The sequence below is a fragment of the Symphalangus syndactylus genome, chromosome 21 (assembly GCF_028878055.3).
Source record: "Symphalangus syndactylus isolate Jambi chromosome 21, NHGRI_mSymSyn1-v2.1_pri, whole genome shotgun sequence".
NCBI lineage: Eukaryota > Metazoa > Chordata > Mammalia > Primates > Hylobatidae > Symphalangus > Symphalangus syndactylus.
Genome location: NC_072443.2, coordinates 44,626,897 through 44,644,507, shown reverse-complemented (window position 1 = coordinate 44,644,507; position 17,611 = coordinate 44,626,897). Strand labels below are relative to the sequence as shown.

The 17,611-nt window shown below is 40.0% G+C and overlaps 1 pseudogene; it reads right to left on the bottom strand.

Moving 5' to 3' along the window:
- Positions 1-1,438: 1,438 nt before the first annotated feature.
- On the bottom strand, positions 1,439-9,223 carry LOC129471209 (nucleosome assembly protein 1-like 1; annotated as a pseudogene).
- Between the last annotated feature and the right edge of the window lie 8,388 nt (positions 9,224-17,611).

The following is a 17,611-nucleotide window of genomic DNA, read 5'->3' as shown; positions in this document are numbered from 1 at the left end:
CTAAAAGAATGAAAAGATGATTTTGCTACTTCAGTTCATTAGAAATGAGATTCTAGCTTTAAAGTTAGAAAAAACTGAATTCAGATGAACTATGATTACAAAAAAAAAAAAGCACAGTGTCTAATCAAAGCAAAGGAAATCATTTTGAAAATAAAGAGAAAAAAACTATCATAATTGGTTAAGGATTTCCGGTAGTAGGTTAAAAATCTCAGGAGAGGAATGGATAGCACTACAAACAATGTGTTCACATTCCAAGACCTTAACACTAACTTCTCAAAAAGGAAGTTTTCATCACCTTTAAAAATGAATTCAATGTAATTTTATTAACAGCAGGAAATCTAGACCTTCCTCTAAATGACAACCCAATAGTCCACGCTTGCTGTCCTCAAAAAAAAGTTCAACCCCAAATTTAACAGTAATTAGCCTGAGGTATTATAAATGTGGCTCTACAGTCTGAAATTTAATGGCATATTTTTATCAGAAATAGTCTTATTTCCACTTTAATCTCATGACCACAATACTATAGTGCTATGCAAGTAGTATTTGCTACTATACAGTCATCAAAAATACCCCCAAAAAATTCTTGGACTTTGTGAAATAGTGCATCCATCCACTTCTATAAAAATAGGAGCGACACAAAGATCTAAAAGAGTGTTGCCTGCCCAGGTCCAGAACAGAGGTACTTAACCTTTGTTTTCCAATTTAGTTATCAAAGTGTGGTATGAACAAAATGCTCAGTGTCACACTGGCATTACAAATAGGCCCAAAATTTTGAGCTTTTAACAAGATTGAGAAACATTTTATGAGATTTAACTCAATATGCCTTAACACATCCATGAGGTAGTTAGGTAAACAGTACTACCCATTTTAATACATAGTAAACAGAAGCATGGGTAAGTGACATATTCATACTTTAAGCAATAAGAATTAGAAGAAACCACAGAAGCTTGGGGCCTTTTCTCTAGCTCTAACCAAAAGAAAATGAACTTTAATTTTTTTTTTTACAAAAAGCATCAAATAACTTAAGATTTTCTTCTTCTTTCTTCTTCTTCTTCTTCTTCTTCTTCTTCTTCTTCTTCTTCTTCTTCTTCTTCTTCTTCCTCTTCTTCTTCTTCTTCTTTTTCCTCTTCTCCTTCTTCTTCCTCTTCTTCTCCTTCTTCTTCCTCCTCCTCCTCCTCCTCTTCTCTTTCTTCTTCCTCTTCTTCTCCTTCTTCTTCTTCCTCTTCTTCTCCTTCTTCTTCTTCCTCCTCCTCCTCCTCTTCTTCTTCTTCCTCTTCCTCTTCCTCTTCCACACTTGCTTATTAGTATAGTATCTCTTTCCAAAGCTGTTACCCTTTTCTTCAGTAATGTGGTAAAAACTGTGTATAACCCTTAATTCCAGCTAGGCCTCTGCTTCTACCTGAATTGGTACAAAATCAAGACATTATCTTGTAAGAACTAAAATTGTATTTGAAATTTTTATTTTAGGCTGCAAAAACAAAAACAAGCAAACAAACAGCAAATAACTTGAAAATAGGCCTGTCAAATTACATAAATTCATCCTTTCCAGGGAAGCAGAAGTTAGACTTTACCACAAAGAAAAGATGCTTATTTAATGGAGTTTAAATTTAAAAGTACAGTTAAATTGAGGGTAACGTCTGAAAATCCTGTTTTATTCACCTCACTGTGGTACCAGTAACTATCCTGAATCAGGTTACTTTACAGTTAACTATGTCACCTATAACACAATAATCCATTAACAATCTAAAACAGTTATTGGATGTGGTCATACTGGAAGTTCTTAACCATATAGTTGTCTTGCCAATTTTATTTTAAAACAATGAATTGTCTTAATATAAGTCACTGTATTTCTGTAACATATTAATGAAAGGCACAACTAATCCAAGCGGACTTAACCCTATTCAACAACCAGCTGAAAAAAATACTTGGTTCTTCAAGGAAAAAAATTACGAAAAAAAAGTATTTCATTTAGCAGTTGTTAATTTTCACAGTTGCACTCCAAGAGCTACATGAAAGTATTCCAAATTACGTAGCAATTAATGAACATGCATGACAGAATTTGTACATTCAACATATCTGGTGGAAAAACTAGTTAAAATGCTAGATAGGACAAATTGGTCTTTAAAATATCAGTTTCCTGTCCTTTAAAAAAAATTACCTAGTCTACCAAGAGAATACAAAAACATAAGGATGTAAGTAAATCAGATTTGTGTTTAGGCTATTACAGTGCAGGTTATCCTCAAGGCCACATACTGCTTCACTGCTGCTTGCACTCTGCTGGGTTTTGATCTTTCTTTGGTTCATAGTCTGGATCATTTTCCTCATCTCCTTCTTCTTCCCCTTCCTCATCTGCTTCTTTGCCTTCTTCATCATAACCATTATCATCATCTTCAATAGCTTCTCCAGTAAAATATAGCACTAATCTTGGGATTATACGCTCAGGTAAAAAGTGACCGATTTCGAAGTTTGCAGCATGGATAGCTTCAGCAGTGTCATCCAGATCTCCACTCTCAGGAACTTCAGGAGGGGCAAAAAAATTAAAGCAAGAGTCATTGGAAACTGTTTTAGTCACAGTTCAAACTGTCCCACGTCCCTTGTGTTTCTGCTGCTTCTTAATGTTTCTCAAAGTGACATTGTTTCCTTTTTTCCAATCTATCTGGCACCCTGTACAACCCATAATTTCTAGTCCATCAAAAAAAAAAGGGATCAGAGTCATCTGGTTCTGACCTCATCTTATATGCCTTTGTTGGCACTTCATTTGTAAAATATTCACTGGGTTCAAAGTGAAATTCTAAGACAAAACTCATAGGCTGGCCAGCAACCGAGAACTTCACTTTAATATATTTCAAGTGCTTCAGAATAGGTTCATCATGTTCCTGAAGCATATCACTAAGCAAGTCAACATTCTTAAAAATAGTTAACCAAAATTCAGGAATTCCTATGGGCTCTTCTTTTTCTTCATCCTTCTTCTCTTCTTCAATCTTGGCCTTTTCTTTCAACTCCTCCGAAATCTCGTCTTCTTCATCTGGTTTCCATTCACATTCTTCTTCCGTAGGTTCATAAATTGCATTAATAATCTCAAATCGCTTATCAAATAGAGGCTGATAGAGAACAGCATAGAGAAGTGATAACTTTCAAACCAATGTAAAATATTCAACTTGTGAATAGAAATAAACAAAGAAAAGTAAATTATTAAATTAAAATATTGGCTCCTAGATTTTAGTAGTAAATAAATTTTTTCCCTGGGTTATCACTCAGTAACATTAGCTTTTGGTTATAAATCAGTTTGGACAAGTATTGTCTCCTTGGGTTCTAGTGGCTTTTACCCAAGCCCATAGGAAAGCAGTCTTCCTGATCCAGATTCCCTACTAATAAGGCATCCACAGCACTACTGACTAATGTGATTTAAGATGGCTCATGTGTACGCCCACTTTCTGACCTGAGATAGGGAAACATGGAAGAGACCACCATGGCTGCCCTAGGAGGAATGGGTCAGAAAAGAATGACTTGAAGGAGATAGAATGATTGATAAACGGCCCTCGGCACAAGTGTCTCAGGCTCAGCTCTCAGGGACTTGGTACTCTCAGCAAATTGGGAACTGGTATAAAAGATATCACAAAGGTGATCTAGTCTAACAGGGGTAGTTCTAATACTCAGAAGATTTAATGGCTTCCTTCTCTGTCTTTAGGGAGTGCTTAAAAGATCTAACCTAGGGATTAAACTATTTCTCCCTTAGGGAATCTCATTTGCCTTTTCCTTCATTATGCAGAGCAGTTCTGCACTCACACACCCCAGGTTCCACCTCCAGATTTTATCCCCACCACCTATGATGACTTGGCAAACAAAGGGCATTCTAGCTACCAGGACTGCCTCTCAGAATCATATATAACATTTCTTTCTCTTACACACAGATAAAAGACAAAATGAAAATAGTTAAAAAATCAGTTCAGGTGGTGGAACTATGGGTGATTTTTTTCTTCTTCTTTCTATTTTCAATCTTCTCATATTTTATTTGATTATAATACATATTAATGAGCTCTAACATTTCCTGAGCATTGACTCTGGGCCTGGCACTGTGCTAAGCACATTACATATTCTATCTCACTTAATCCTCTTTACAAGTCTGTGAATTTACATATAAGGAAGCTAAAGAAAGTAAGTAACTTCTCAGTGGGTACTCTGTACATGAACCCTGGTCTATCTGACATTAAAGTCAGAACTCTTAACTACTACATTTATTTGGTTGTAAGATATTGAAACTAGAAACTTAATCATGGGTTTATCTTAGGGAATTGGACTGTTATAAAAATGAGAAGATGGCTGAGCACAGTGGCTCATGCCTATAATCCCAGCACTTTGGGAAGCCGGGGTGGGAGGATAGCTTGAGCTCAGGAGTTTGAGACCAGCCTGGGCAGCATGGCAAAACCCCGTCTCTATTGGTTTGCCAGGGGAACCAATCCCGTAAATAGAGGGTTGGAACATTTAGTTCTACCATGCGACCTCCCAGGAGGGGAGAGAGGCTAACAATTGAGTTAATCACCAATGGCCAGTGATATCATCAATCATGCCTATGTAATGAAGCCTCCATAAAAACCCAAGAGAAGTGAGTTCAGGGAGCCACTGGAGAGCTGACTAGATAAAGGTGCCTGGAGGGTGGTCTGCCAAGCCCTGCACCCCTTCCCACATGCCTTGCCCTAGGCATCTCTCCATCTGACTGTTCTTCTGTATCCTTTATAAAACCCTTTACAATAAATGGGTAAATATGTTTCCCTGAATTCTGTGAGCCACTTTAATAAATTAATAAAACCTGAGGAGGGGGGTTATGGGAACCCTAATTTATAGCCAGTCAGTCAGGAGTACAGGCTGCAACCTGGGACTCGCAGTTGGCATCTAAAGTGAGAGGGAGTCTTGAGAGGCTGAGCCCTCAACCTGTGAGATCTGACTCTAACTCTAGGTAGATGTGTCAGAACTGAATTGTAGGACCCTCCACCCCCATGTCCAGTGGAAAATTATTTGGTGTATGGGGAAAATAATTCACACATCCAGTGTCAGAGTGTTGTGTTGAGTAGTGTGTGAAAAACCAAAGGATCAGTTTTTCCAATCTCTTACATCTCCTGAAAAGAAATTTAGATTTTATTTCTCCTAAGCTCCTGGATGATGGATTTTAAGAATGAGACCACCCGCCTTTCCCAGTAGGATAAAGATGGATTGGGGCATGAGAGCGACTCTCTTAGGGGCTGAATAGATGTACCTTGCAGGGTGAAGTCTCCTGGCATTATTGTTTGTTTGTTTTTTGTTTTTTTGAGATGGAGTCTCGCTCTGTCACCAGGCTGGAGTGTAGTGGCGTGATCTCAGCTCAACGCAACCTCCGCCTCCTGGGTTCAAGCGATTCTCCTGTCTCAGTCTCCCAAGTAGCTGGGAGTACAGGCACACACCACCATGCCCGGATAATTTTTTTTTTTTTTTTTGTAATTTTAGCAGAGACAGGGTTTCACCATGCTGACCAGGCTGGTCTCAAACTCCTGACTTCATAATCTGCCTGCCTTGGCCTCCCAAAGTGCTGGGATTACAGGCGTGAGCCACCGCACCTGGCTTCCTGGCACTATTGTTAACAGCACAGCCAAGCCTCAGAGCAGAAACTTTTATTTCTTTTCATGTAACAATTCTAATTATTATTAAAATTGTTATATTATCAAAGGTCTGTTCATTGTGTTTAAAAGCAGAAAAAAGTGTCTAAATATTAACAAATGAAATTCAAAAAATAAAAGTACAATCTATGGAGTAATAAAATATTTCTATAGCAGAAACAATACATGGCCAGTTGTGGTGGTTCATGCCTGTAATGTCAGCACTTTGGGAGGCCAAGGCGGGCGAGTCACTTGGGGTCAGGAGTTTGAGATCAGCCTGGCTAACATGGTGAAACCCTGCCTCTTCTAAAAATACAAAAATTAGCCGGGTGTAGTGGTGTATGCCTGTAATCCCAGCTACTCAGGAGGCTGAGGCAGGAGAATTGCTTGAACCTGGTAGACAAAGTTTGCAGTGAGCCGAGATTGCAGCACTCACTGCACTCCAGCCTGGGTGACAGAGTGAGTGAAACTCTGTCTCAAAAAAATAAACAAAAATTTTTTTTAAAGTGCCTAACATATGCTCAAGAAGCAAAGTGAGCCCTTCTGTTATTAGGCAAATGGATAAATACAAGAGAGTGAGTTTCACTGTTCAGAGAATTCCTAAGGAAGGGGCTGTATTATAAGCTCAGGCATTCCAAAGTGGTAGTCCCTGCTCAGAAAGTCATGGGCTATGAATCCTCAGGCCTGGTTCTTCAACCAAAATTGATGGCTTCCAAGTTGAGGCCCAAGAATATATATGAAATATCAGTGAAATAACAGCAGTGAATCCAGTCCTGGCAAAACAGACAGTGGTGCTTCTTCACACTCCACCTCTGCCCAGTGTAAAGGTCTCCTTCAAGGTAGCCATAGCTATAGTACCTCTAGATGCTAGGAGTTCTCTCTTTCTTTAGGAAAACGGCTCAGGTATTGAAAAGCTCTTACTTATGTTGTACTGAAATCTGCCTTCTTTAACTTCTGCTCTTTATCTCTACATCTTGACAGGGCAGAACAAATTTATTCTGCCTGTCACACAAGAGCGTTTTAAATATTTGCAGACAAGGATATGGTATTCCTTTGGTTGACTATTTTTTCTTCTCTAGGCTAAACGTGATAATTTATGCCAACTATTCCTGATTTCCTGACCCTTACCAACCCATTACTTTTCTTCCAGTTGGTCAAAATCCCCCAAGAATTGTGGTACCTACCACAGAACCCAGTACTTCAGTGTGGTCTGACCACAGCCCACTGCACTAGGACCAGGGCTTCCTATAATCTCTCCTTCACTTCCCTTCATGCAGTCAAAGATTGGGTTGTTTTTTTCCAGCAGACACATCATAATGTTGGAAAATATTCAATTTGTGGATAATTAAAGTCCCCAGTCCTTTCATATGAACAAATGCTCTTCGGGTAATCATCTCCATACTGAACTTATATGATGGTTTTCTTTTTACCCTAAATATAGAATTCTGCAATTATTTCTGATATATTCCATCTTATTGAGTTAGACAAGAAACTCCAGACTGTCTAGACAATTTTGAATTCTGATTTAGCTCTGTAGCTATAAGTATACTTTCCAGGTTTGTGTCACCTGTAGGTTTAATAAAAATGCCTTTTAACCTATCGATGCATTGCAAAAGTAAAGCAAACTTTTCTGACATTATTGAAAGTGTAGGCTTGGGTACACGATGCAAAATGACTTCTAAATTAGCTACAGCAATTTATAGACAGCCTTTTTCACTTCTCTCCAACCCACCTGCATGACATGTAATACAAAGCACACAAAAAAGAAAAAGAGTCCTACTTAATGTGGGTAGTGAGCAAGGAAGAAAACAGAAAGAAGTAGTGACATTGCTGGTAGCTCTATCTCTATTCCATCCCTGGTCCCAAGATTGGACATTCTTGTAGTTTTGTCCAGGTATTATCCTTTGGGGATGGAAATGGTTCATAATGTTTTTATAGTTCATCATAGACCATGGCTCAGCCTTACCACCCAACTTCCCTGTCCAAGGAGATCAGAAGCAATAGGTGGCTATCAAGGCATCATTTGAATAGGGTGGATATCAAATACGGCATCCCCATCTGTACAGGACTCAGCCTTTGATAGTTCTTGATCTACCCGCCAGCAACCATTCCTTCCTCCCACTTGCCTTCACCTCCACAGGATCAGTAAGAGCAAAAAAAGTTCTTCTCCTTCTTGATTTATTTCCTCCTACTTAGACCCAGGCAGAGAAACTGGGGCCTAACTTTTATGACCTTGGTGTTAGGAAAACAAAGCTTAATAATAATATTAAGGAATAGAAGTAATTTTATGTCCAGGGCCTGCTGACCAGTATAATGTTTCCTCTGATGCAGTTGACTCTCTGAAACTGAACATATTCTACATAACTTTTACAGCTCCCTTTCCCAAGGGAGATAATCATAACAATAGTCTCTAGGAAATTCCCTTACATGGGCTGATAAATGCTCTCCTTTATCCTCATGTCCCAAGATCAGATAATCTCAAATGCAACTTTGATAAATGTCTACACAGTCATCAGAGTGGGAGCTGTAAAGCAAGAGTGGAGGCTAGGACTATATTTAGGAGCTGGCCCTAGGCTTGGGCCTGGATTTCAGCATTGGCTTCTCCACTTACCAGCCATGCGATCTTGGGCAAATTACTTACCTCTCTATTCCTAACAGTTGGATAAATAAGAATAGAGTTGATGTGATAAGAAGTAATCAAAATAAGTAACACAAACTAGTTAGTACAGTCCCTGGCATACAAACAGTGCTCAATAAAATTAGTTATTATTAAATAGCCTTCTAATAAATGTGTTCAGATTTCTTTTTCTACTGTTCAATTTCTGTGCTTTGATCTAAAACAATTAAGAAACATGGTAACAGTGTTACTAGATTTTTAGAATCCTAGCATGTAAAAGATCTAATCCAACCCTTCCTTTGACAGATGATGAAAATGAGGCTCAGGAAGAAAAAAGGAATTTCCTAATGTACACAATGAGTGAAAGGCACAGCCAGGACTATTAACTAGGTATCCTGACTCCCAATCCTATCCCTAATTATAGCCACCTTTTTCCCCCTGAGAAAAGAATCAGGATTAACCAAATGCAGATTTAGATGCTAGTATATTTTATATGTAGGAATGTGATAGTTGTTATGGAATATTTGAAAAAAATGTATTTATATATGTCATTCTGTATAGAGAAATTATAAAAATTATCTATAAATTAGTATGCGTAGAAAATGAAGCTTATGTTCAAAACTCCTACTTCCAACCTCCCTGTTTACTCAGCAGCATGGGATTATAGAAAGGACATAGAATTTGGAACGGAGTGAGCTTGGATTCAAATCCCAATTCCACCACTTACTGCTTGCATGACCTTTATTTAGCAAGTTACTTAATCCCTTTGAGCCTCAATTCCTTCAACTGGAAAATGGAGATACTGAAACCTGTTTCAGTGATTTTTGTGGTGCATAGGATATATAGTATGGGAGCACAGAGCCTGGTATAAAGAGATGCCCATCACACATTGGCACCCCTCCTTAGATTTGACTCTCACTTTGCTCTCCTGATTTTGGTGCTCTGCTGGAAGCAAGGCACTGCCAGGTGCTAGCGACATGGAGCCATATTTGAGAGGAAAGACGGCTGTCTGCTTTGTCATGAGTGGGACGGAAACATGGTTCTTGGAGTTTCCCTCAAGGTCACTTGGGAGCATAATGTTGTTTCCTACAGGACATCAGCTCAGGAAGTATGCCAAGGCCCAGGGTTGCTTACCACAGAGAAATTATCTCAAGATTGTTCAATGTCAGGCCTTGGTATTACCGGCTGGCCTTAGAGCTGTCTGTGCACCAGGCTTATATATCCTAATCCTCCAAGTCTATTATCACCTAACAGCAGCTTTTGGTTTTGGCTCTTGGAGTGTCAACTGCTACAGCCTCCTCTTGGTAAGCTTTCTTATGCATTATGTATTTATAAATATTTATGTAAGGGAGAGGGGCAGGGGAGGAAGGAAAAGAAGGAAAGAGGGAAGGAAAGAAAGAATGAAGCAAGCAAGCTCAAGGATACAACAGCGATTGGCCTTTGAGAACTAGGAAATAATGTTTTGTTCTGAGAGTTAATCTATACAATCAGTCTGTAATGGATCTGATCAGAATATGCAAAGTCATCTTAAAGTGGTAGAATAGATTCTTAGCCAATAAGACTTTTATATCAGTGGTTCCCCAACCTGGCTGATGATCAGAGTCACTTGGGATGCCTATAAACATTCAGATTCCTAGACCCCTCCACAGATCTAATTATTAGAATTTCCAGTAGAGCTATACAAGCCCGTTATTTCTTTACATGTACTCCAGGTGCTTTTGTGGCAACCAACTTCTTCCTGGTCAGCAGACTGGCTTTGGGAACCACGGGTGCACTGCAAGAAGTCTCAAAAGGATTAACATATATAAAGAGCAATGTGTTGGTCAACAGAGGGAATGTGGGGAAAAGGGCACACATGGTACACTGGTTCTTGTGTGCATGGTTCAGGAATGGGGGCTTCTGTCACAGTGCCTGAAACATCTAGATCATCTGGAGCAGATTCCTGTTGAGGAGACAGAGGCTCCAGTTGAGCAGAACCCTATGTTATCAAACATTTGAATAATGTTAACTCCCTTTGTCAAAGTTCCTTGTTCACTGAGCAACTTTCAGATGATCTCTCTTCCCATACAACTGGCCTACAGGGAGAAAAGGGGCAGATCAGGCCAAATGTTTCCCACTGAAAATTAATAAACTGGCATTCTGGTTATATATCAGTCTCTTGTGGATTAGTTTGAGTCAGCAACTCTTAGTCTGATCAACTCAGAGGCTCTGCCAAGATCCAGTTTCTGATGCTGTAAAGCTGAGGGCCCAACCCTGGACCTCAGTGTATTCATCAGAGTAAATGTGTACCAGGAAGTCAGCCAGTTAGCCTCTCCTGGAGAAAGGAGGTGAGAAGGAACTCATTTCCCAGGGAAACACAGTATGGAAGACCTTCTTGATGCTTTACTGGGTGCATGAACTGGGGTGAGGTTCTTATAAGAACAGTTATTTAAAAAGCCTTTTCTGTTCTCAAAGGGTTTTCACATATATTAGCTCATTTGATATTCACAACAATCCTGGGAAGTAGGTCAGGCATATATATTATTATTATTACTTCAGAGATGAGGAATCTGAGCGCATAGTCACTTACCTAAGATTCAAAGTAAATGACATAAGTAGGAGGAGAATCCAGGTCTTTTGACTCTTAGACATTATTCTTTTCACTTCCTCTCTCATTTAACAAAGTAAATACCATAAGCAGACCCATAAAGGAGCAATAGAAACACCTGAATGGGATAGCGTGGGACTGTGTTTGCATGTGTCTGTGGTGGGGGCTGGGTTAAGGCTACAGATACGGAAAGGCAAGTTGACAGCACGGCAGAAGAGAAATCAGACCAGTGGTGGTAATAAGAAGGCACACTCAATTTTTTTCTTAGTTTAGAAAAATGAAGTCTGATTCAATTTAAGTGAACAAATTATTTACTGAGCACCTATTGTGTGCAAGGCCTTGTGTACTAAGTGCTACCAATCGGAGCAAAGTTTAGAAAAGAACATTTTGAAACATGTATTTTGGTGTGAAAAGTGACCCTGAAATCATTTTCCTCCTTTAATCACAGCATCAAAAAATGCAACCCACAACCACGGTATTTAAGAGAAAATGGGAAAGGGGAGAAGCTGATTGTAACTAGAATTCTGGCAGCCAAGACCATTTGGAAATTTGGGCTTGATGACTCTCATTAAGGATGGATGTTTGTGCAAAATTTTGCTAGGCAAATATCAAAGGATGCAGCTTCCTCGACATTTTTCTGTCTTTGTATTTTATGTCTTTAAGTCCTTGATGACTTCACTGGTGACAGTTTCCAAAATAAGTCCTGTTTTTTTGTGTCTTTTTAAATTTTTTTTTACAATGGCATGAAAACAAAATGTAGACTCCAGTGGCCCAGGATTTGTGAAAAGGGCAGGTCCCAGGGCTCCTCTTTCTCCGACTCTAACAAGGCCTTCGGCATGATCTACAGCTGGGTTGAGGGGTTCCAGCCGGACGTCTGTTAGCGAGCCCACAAACAATGCCCCACAGCTTGCTCCAGTCTTTGCATTTTGCTAATTGGTTGATCGTGTTTTCGCTTTATAAATCTGTACATTCTAGTGTGAGCACTAGCGGGGTAGCAAAAGGAGGGAGAGCTAGCTGCCTGTTCCCCACCTGATGGGTTCATGTCTGGCTGGATCAGCCTCCCACCTCTCTGGCTGATTCATCAGGCTCAGTCTATTCAAACAGATGGAACTTCTATTTAGGTATTTTAATAGCATGTATTTAAGATATCCTATTGAGAATCTGATCTGACAGAGGTTTGATGAAGTGTTAATGTGCTGAGAAACCAGGCTCACTAGGCACATAACTTCTTTCCCCAAACCAGATAATTTAAATCAATTTAGTAAGTACTTAACTGAGGGACTACTGTGCACCAGTATGTGTCTAGCATTGAGTTAAGAGAGCCAGGAAAGAAGCAGAATGCTTGGCACACAAGCCCTTGGAAACTTCTACTCTTTCTGGGGAGAAATAGTACATGGATGGATGCATTTGCAAGTTTACGAACATCGTTAACTACTGTGTGCAAGGGGTTTGAGCATATAGTCAGAGTAGTGGCCACAATACCTCTTTTATATCAAGCCTACCTGAAGCAATTCAAAGGCAAATGGCTTTCTATTGTCTCTTGTGATTAGAAAAATGAAATAAAAGGTCTAACACTGAGCACTTCAGTTGGATATACTGCATACTCTTCAATGCACCAAGTTCCTTTTTGACACCATGCTATTTATTGCTTGTTATTGCCCTGACTTTAGGTGATATCCACTCCCCCAATCTGCTGTACTATTCAATTCTGATCCCTCTTTTTTGATCAAATTTGACCTTTTCCAAAAAGTTTTTGCTCCCAACCTTCAGGCAATCATGATAATGACAATATCTTTCTTTCATAGCCTTTACTATTAGTACCACGCCCTTTGGATCTTCAATTTAGTAACAGCATATACTGTCTTGTATTCATCTTGAATCTTGCAGGTTTCTAACACTTGAATATACAACAATACAGTAAGCCCTTTAAGGATAAAGGTCAACTTACATTTGTTCAGTTAATATTTGCTCACTACTGGCTTTATACTATATCATAATTGCAGTGAAAACAAATAGGTACAAATAAGACTCTTACAAGTAGGGCATGGTGGCTCATGCCTGTAATCCCAACATCTCGGGAGGCCGAGGTGGGAGGACTGCTTGAAGCCAGGAGCTCGAGACCAGCCCTAGCAACACCTCATCTCTACAAAAACTACAAATTTAAAAATACATATATCTTGCTCTCAAGGAGCTCACACATTTTGCTACTCTGAAATAGAATGATGATCTCCTTCTGAAAAGCACTTAGCATAGTGCCAGCTACAGAGTAAGTCTTCTCTAAACAAATAGTTATTATTTATTTTAGACTAAATGGAAGAGTGGGAAGTGGAAATAAGAACTGAGAAAGGAAGTTGCAACTGTTAAGATGCTTTTGGAGGCAGGTAACAGAAAACTCAAAAGACTTAAACAGTAAAGGAAATTTATTGGTTTTCCTAAATGAAAAATCCAGAAGTAGAGTAATGATTGGTTGTGATTCAATGAGGGCTTTGGCTTCATTTCTCTGTGATTCTTTTGGTACCGCTCTCCCCCTGCACTGGCTTTATCCTCAGGCAGGTAGCAAGATGACAATAACTCCAGGCTTCACGTTTACACACAACATCCAGAGAAAGAGAGGATTCATCTCTTCTGATGGCTTTCTTAAAAGTAACTTACTTCTTTCCTCAAAGCCCCAGCAAATCTCCCTTCTCATTTCAGTGTACCAGCTGAGTCACAAGCTTTTTTTCAACCTATTCCTTGGCTTAGGCTAGTTTCCTGACCCAGGTACAGGCTAGAGGATGTGATTACTATTCCGGTTAGGACTTAAACTGCAATGGCAGTCAACCCCCAAATCTCAGTGGCTATTTAATACAGCTAAAATTTTATTGCTCTCACTACATGCCAGTGTGGTCAGCAGGGGGCGCTCTACCATTATAGTCACCCTAGGACGGAGGCTAATGGAGGCTTCACCTTGACACAGGCTTTAGCAATCATTGCAGCAGAGGGAAGGGGGTCTGGTGAATCACACACTGGCTTTTAAAGGCGTTTGCCTAGAAGTGACATATATTGTTTCTATTCACATTTTACTGGCCAAAGCAGGTCATATGGTCACTCCTCACTTCAACAAGCTGGTAAATACAATTCTACTATGCACCAAGGAGAACCAGAATATTTAGGAACAGCCCCAATTGCTACTAATTACCCTTGGCTCAATCAGGACCAGCTGTGGATATGACTATAGCGTTAGCTTCTCTTAAAACACATGTACTTCCTTGGTAAGGGGATCCCTTAATAAAAATCAGATATTATAAGGAAGGAAGCAATAGATGCTAAGTAGGCAAACAATAATGTTTATTATAGAAGTTCTATGAAGGCAATCTGGTTTCAGACATCAAATAGAGAAAGCAAGACCACGAACAGATTGGCAAAGGTTGAGAAGCAGCTACTATAAGAATGTAGCCACCTAGAGATCTGCACAGCAGAAAGGGCCCAGATGAAAATAGGCAGTAAGGCCAATAGTGCATGCGTTAGTCTCTTTGCTGTTGCACTTCCCAGCCCAGGAGTGGGATCATAAGAAGCAGATCAGGAAGAGTAGAAATGATGAATGATTTGACTGGCTTTGTGGGAGGTCTTGGGTTGTTGAAGGATCGAAGAAGTCAAGGGGTTCTCCAACGGGCAGTAGGACCCAAATCAAATTTGGGCAAAAGTCGTATTTTTAAACTAGGATAAGTCCTTGAGAAGGAACCTATAACAGAAACAAAGACTGTAGTAGATGGTACACACAGATGAAATGTTATTCAAATAATGAAAAATGGAGGACAGCAATCTCAAAGAGATAGTGAAACAAAGGCCTTCTGTCCCACAGGGCCTTACAGGTGTTAAAAATAGATTTCCATGGGAGAAGACAGTGTAAGTTTACATTAGAGCTGTGTTTCTACCCAGGGGAGGCAACACAATTTATAAAAGAAAGAACTCTAAGACCAGGATCAATGGCTCATGCCTGTAATCCTAGCACTTTGGGAGGCTGACGTGGGAGGATTGCTTGAGGCCAGCAGTTCAAGCCCAACCTGGCCAACATAGTGAGACCCCACCTCAAAAAAAAACAAAAAAGAAACAGAGAAGGAAAAGAAAAGAAGAGAAACTCTAGATGTGCAGTTAAGAAAATCAGGTTTGAGTCCCAGCAGTGACTACAAATAGCTTGAAATGGGTAAATCAGCATAAACTTCTTTCAACTTGTTTCCTCAGCAGAAGAAAAGGGATAAAAATGCCTCCTCTATCTTCCTCAAAGCTTTATGTAAAGATCGAATTAGACAGGAAAGCCTCTTGATAGACTAAAAAGCCCTAGTGTATGTATGGAATTTTAATACTGAAGTGAGTCGGTGGCAGGGGTTGAGAAGGGTAAGGATATGGGCAAAATGCTATCTCCAATCGAATAGGGCCCAGAGGGAACTACAGAAGTGGAGATAACAGCAGGCTGACAGGTCTTGTCTTGGTCAGTTCTTTTAATTGCAAGGGATAAAAACCCATCTCAAATTGGCCCAAGAATAAAATAAAATGTATTGATTCACATAACAGGAAATCATTGTAAGGGTAAGAATGGCTACAAATGTGGCAGAATTTAGGAGCTCAAGTGTCATGATTGGAAATCTGTCTCTCTCCACCTCTAGTCTCTGTCTTTGTAATCCTTGTAGAAAAAAGAGTGGCTTTTTTTTCCCATTTCAACAAAAACCCTTAGGTAACTTGATTGTCCTGGAGCCCATATCCAGTCACTGTGATGGGTGTCAATCCCAGCTGAATCACATGGATGGAGAGTGGGGAAGGAATAAAAACTGTGGGGAAGCAAATGAAAACCACTCATGTTCACCATAGGAAGTAGGTTTAAGAGGCTTGTTCCAGAACTGATGATTGCGGAGAAGAGGATACAGGAAAGAGGAGGGAAGAAAATCAAGGGAGGATCCAAGGCGTAGCCTAGGTAGAGTATCACTCAAGGAGAAAGGCAAGTTTAGAAAGGGACTTACCAAGAGCATTTTGGGGGATGGGGAGGTGGTGTGGAAAGACATCTGCGAGTCAAATAAGGGGAGGGCAGTGAGGACATTGTTAAGAATTCCCAAAGTGGCCCACAATACTTTTTGAGAAATAGCGTAGGAGGGAAAAGCAGCCACTGTCACCTTCTTTCAGTTAGTTCTTTGCTTGGCGAGTGTTTTGTTCCCAACTGTTGGTAGGGGCAGGGGAGGAGGTGAGAGGGGTAAGAAGGCTACATCAGTAGGAAGCAGCCAGACGCCCAAATGATGCTGGAAACATGGACACAGATGCCCGTAACATTGTGATAATTTTATAGCTTAATGAGTCTCAGTGAAAAAAGCAGCAAAGAAATTACCACTAAATTTACTAGAAGTTACAGCCTGTCAGAAATGTGAAATGTGACTGACATATACCACACGGTAGGTCCTCCCCACCCACACACTAAACATAAAGGCCCACCCTGTCTTGCCTTTTTTCCACCCTCCTACATACACATAATACCTGCACACAGGCACATAGCAGCAGGAAAAGATTCTCTTGGAACGTTGTCAGAATCATTCTTTAGACCTCCCAGGTAGGTCACTACCCTGAAATGAAAAGCTGGTAGAATAGGGCTGGTCCAATTTTTGAAGCTGGTAGAATGGGGCTGATTAATGCTGACTCCATACTGCACAAATACTGTGAGAGGCAATTTCACTCTGGATCCATCCTCTGGATGCTAACAACTGCCATCACTACCACCCCGATACAGGTACAGTTCCAAGCATGTTCAAACAGAAGGGCCTCACATCCATGCTTAACCAAATGAAGCTATTAGCCCACTGCCGATCCTGTACTTGAAGGCTTGACTATGACAGAGAATTGATGCATACAGATCATAGTTCCAGATTAAGGCACTAGAAGGCTAGGATGAATCCATCGTATGACTCAGAGACTGAATCCCGGGAAAAAATGTAGAGGGTGACTTAGGTAACCTAATTCCTTCCCAGGGGGTTGGGGGTGGGGGTCTGGAATTCCTGAATTCTTACCTCATATGCATATTTCCTATTAATCTCTCCTCTGTAGTTAATGCCAGGAAATCTCTGGTCACAGACCCTAGAGTTCTGGTATTCTCTGTTGATGCCCACATCCCACAAGAGACGTCTTGTACTACTCCCCATTGGATAACAGTAATTACTGCAGATAGTACAGGAAGAAGTATTACTTTAAAAAGAAATAGCACAGAAACACAGAACATATGACCCAGCAATTCCTAGGTACATACTCCCCAAAATTGAACACAGGTACTCAAACAAATACTTACAGAAACATTCATAGCAGCGCTATCCACAATAGCCAAAATATGGAAACAACCTAAATTCATCAATAGCTAAATGGATAAACAAATTGTAGTATATACATATAATGGGATACTACTCAGCCATAAAAAGGAACAAAATACTGATACATGCTGCAACATGTAAAAACCTCAAAAACATGTTAAGTGAAAAAGCCAGACATAAAAGATCACATACCATATGACCCCATTTACATGGAATATTCATAATAAGTAAACACAGAGACAGAAAGAAGACTAGTGGTTGCCAAGGGTTGGGGGGGGAAGGGAGAATGAGGAGTAAATGTTTTACAGATACTGGGTTTTCTTTTGGGGTGATCAAAGTGTTTTGCAACTGAATAGAGGTGGGGGTTATACAATACCACGAATATACTAATTGCCACTGAATCGTTCACTTTAAAATGGTTAATTTTATGTCAAGTGAATTTCACCACACACACAAAAAA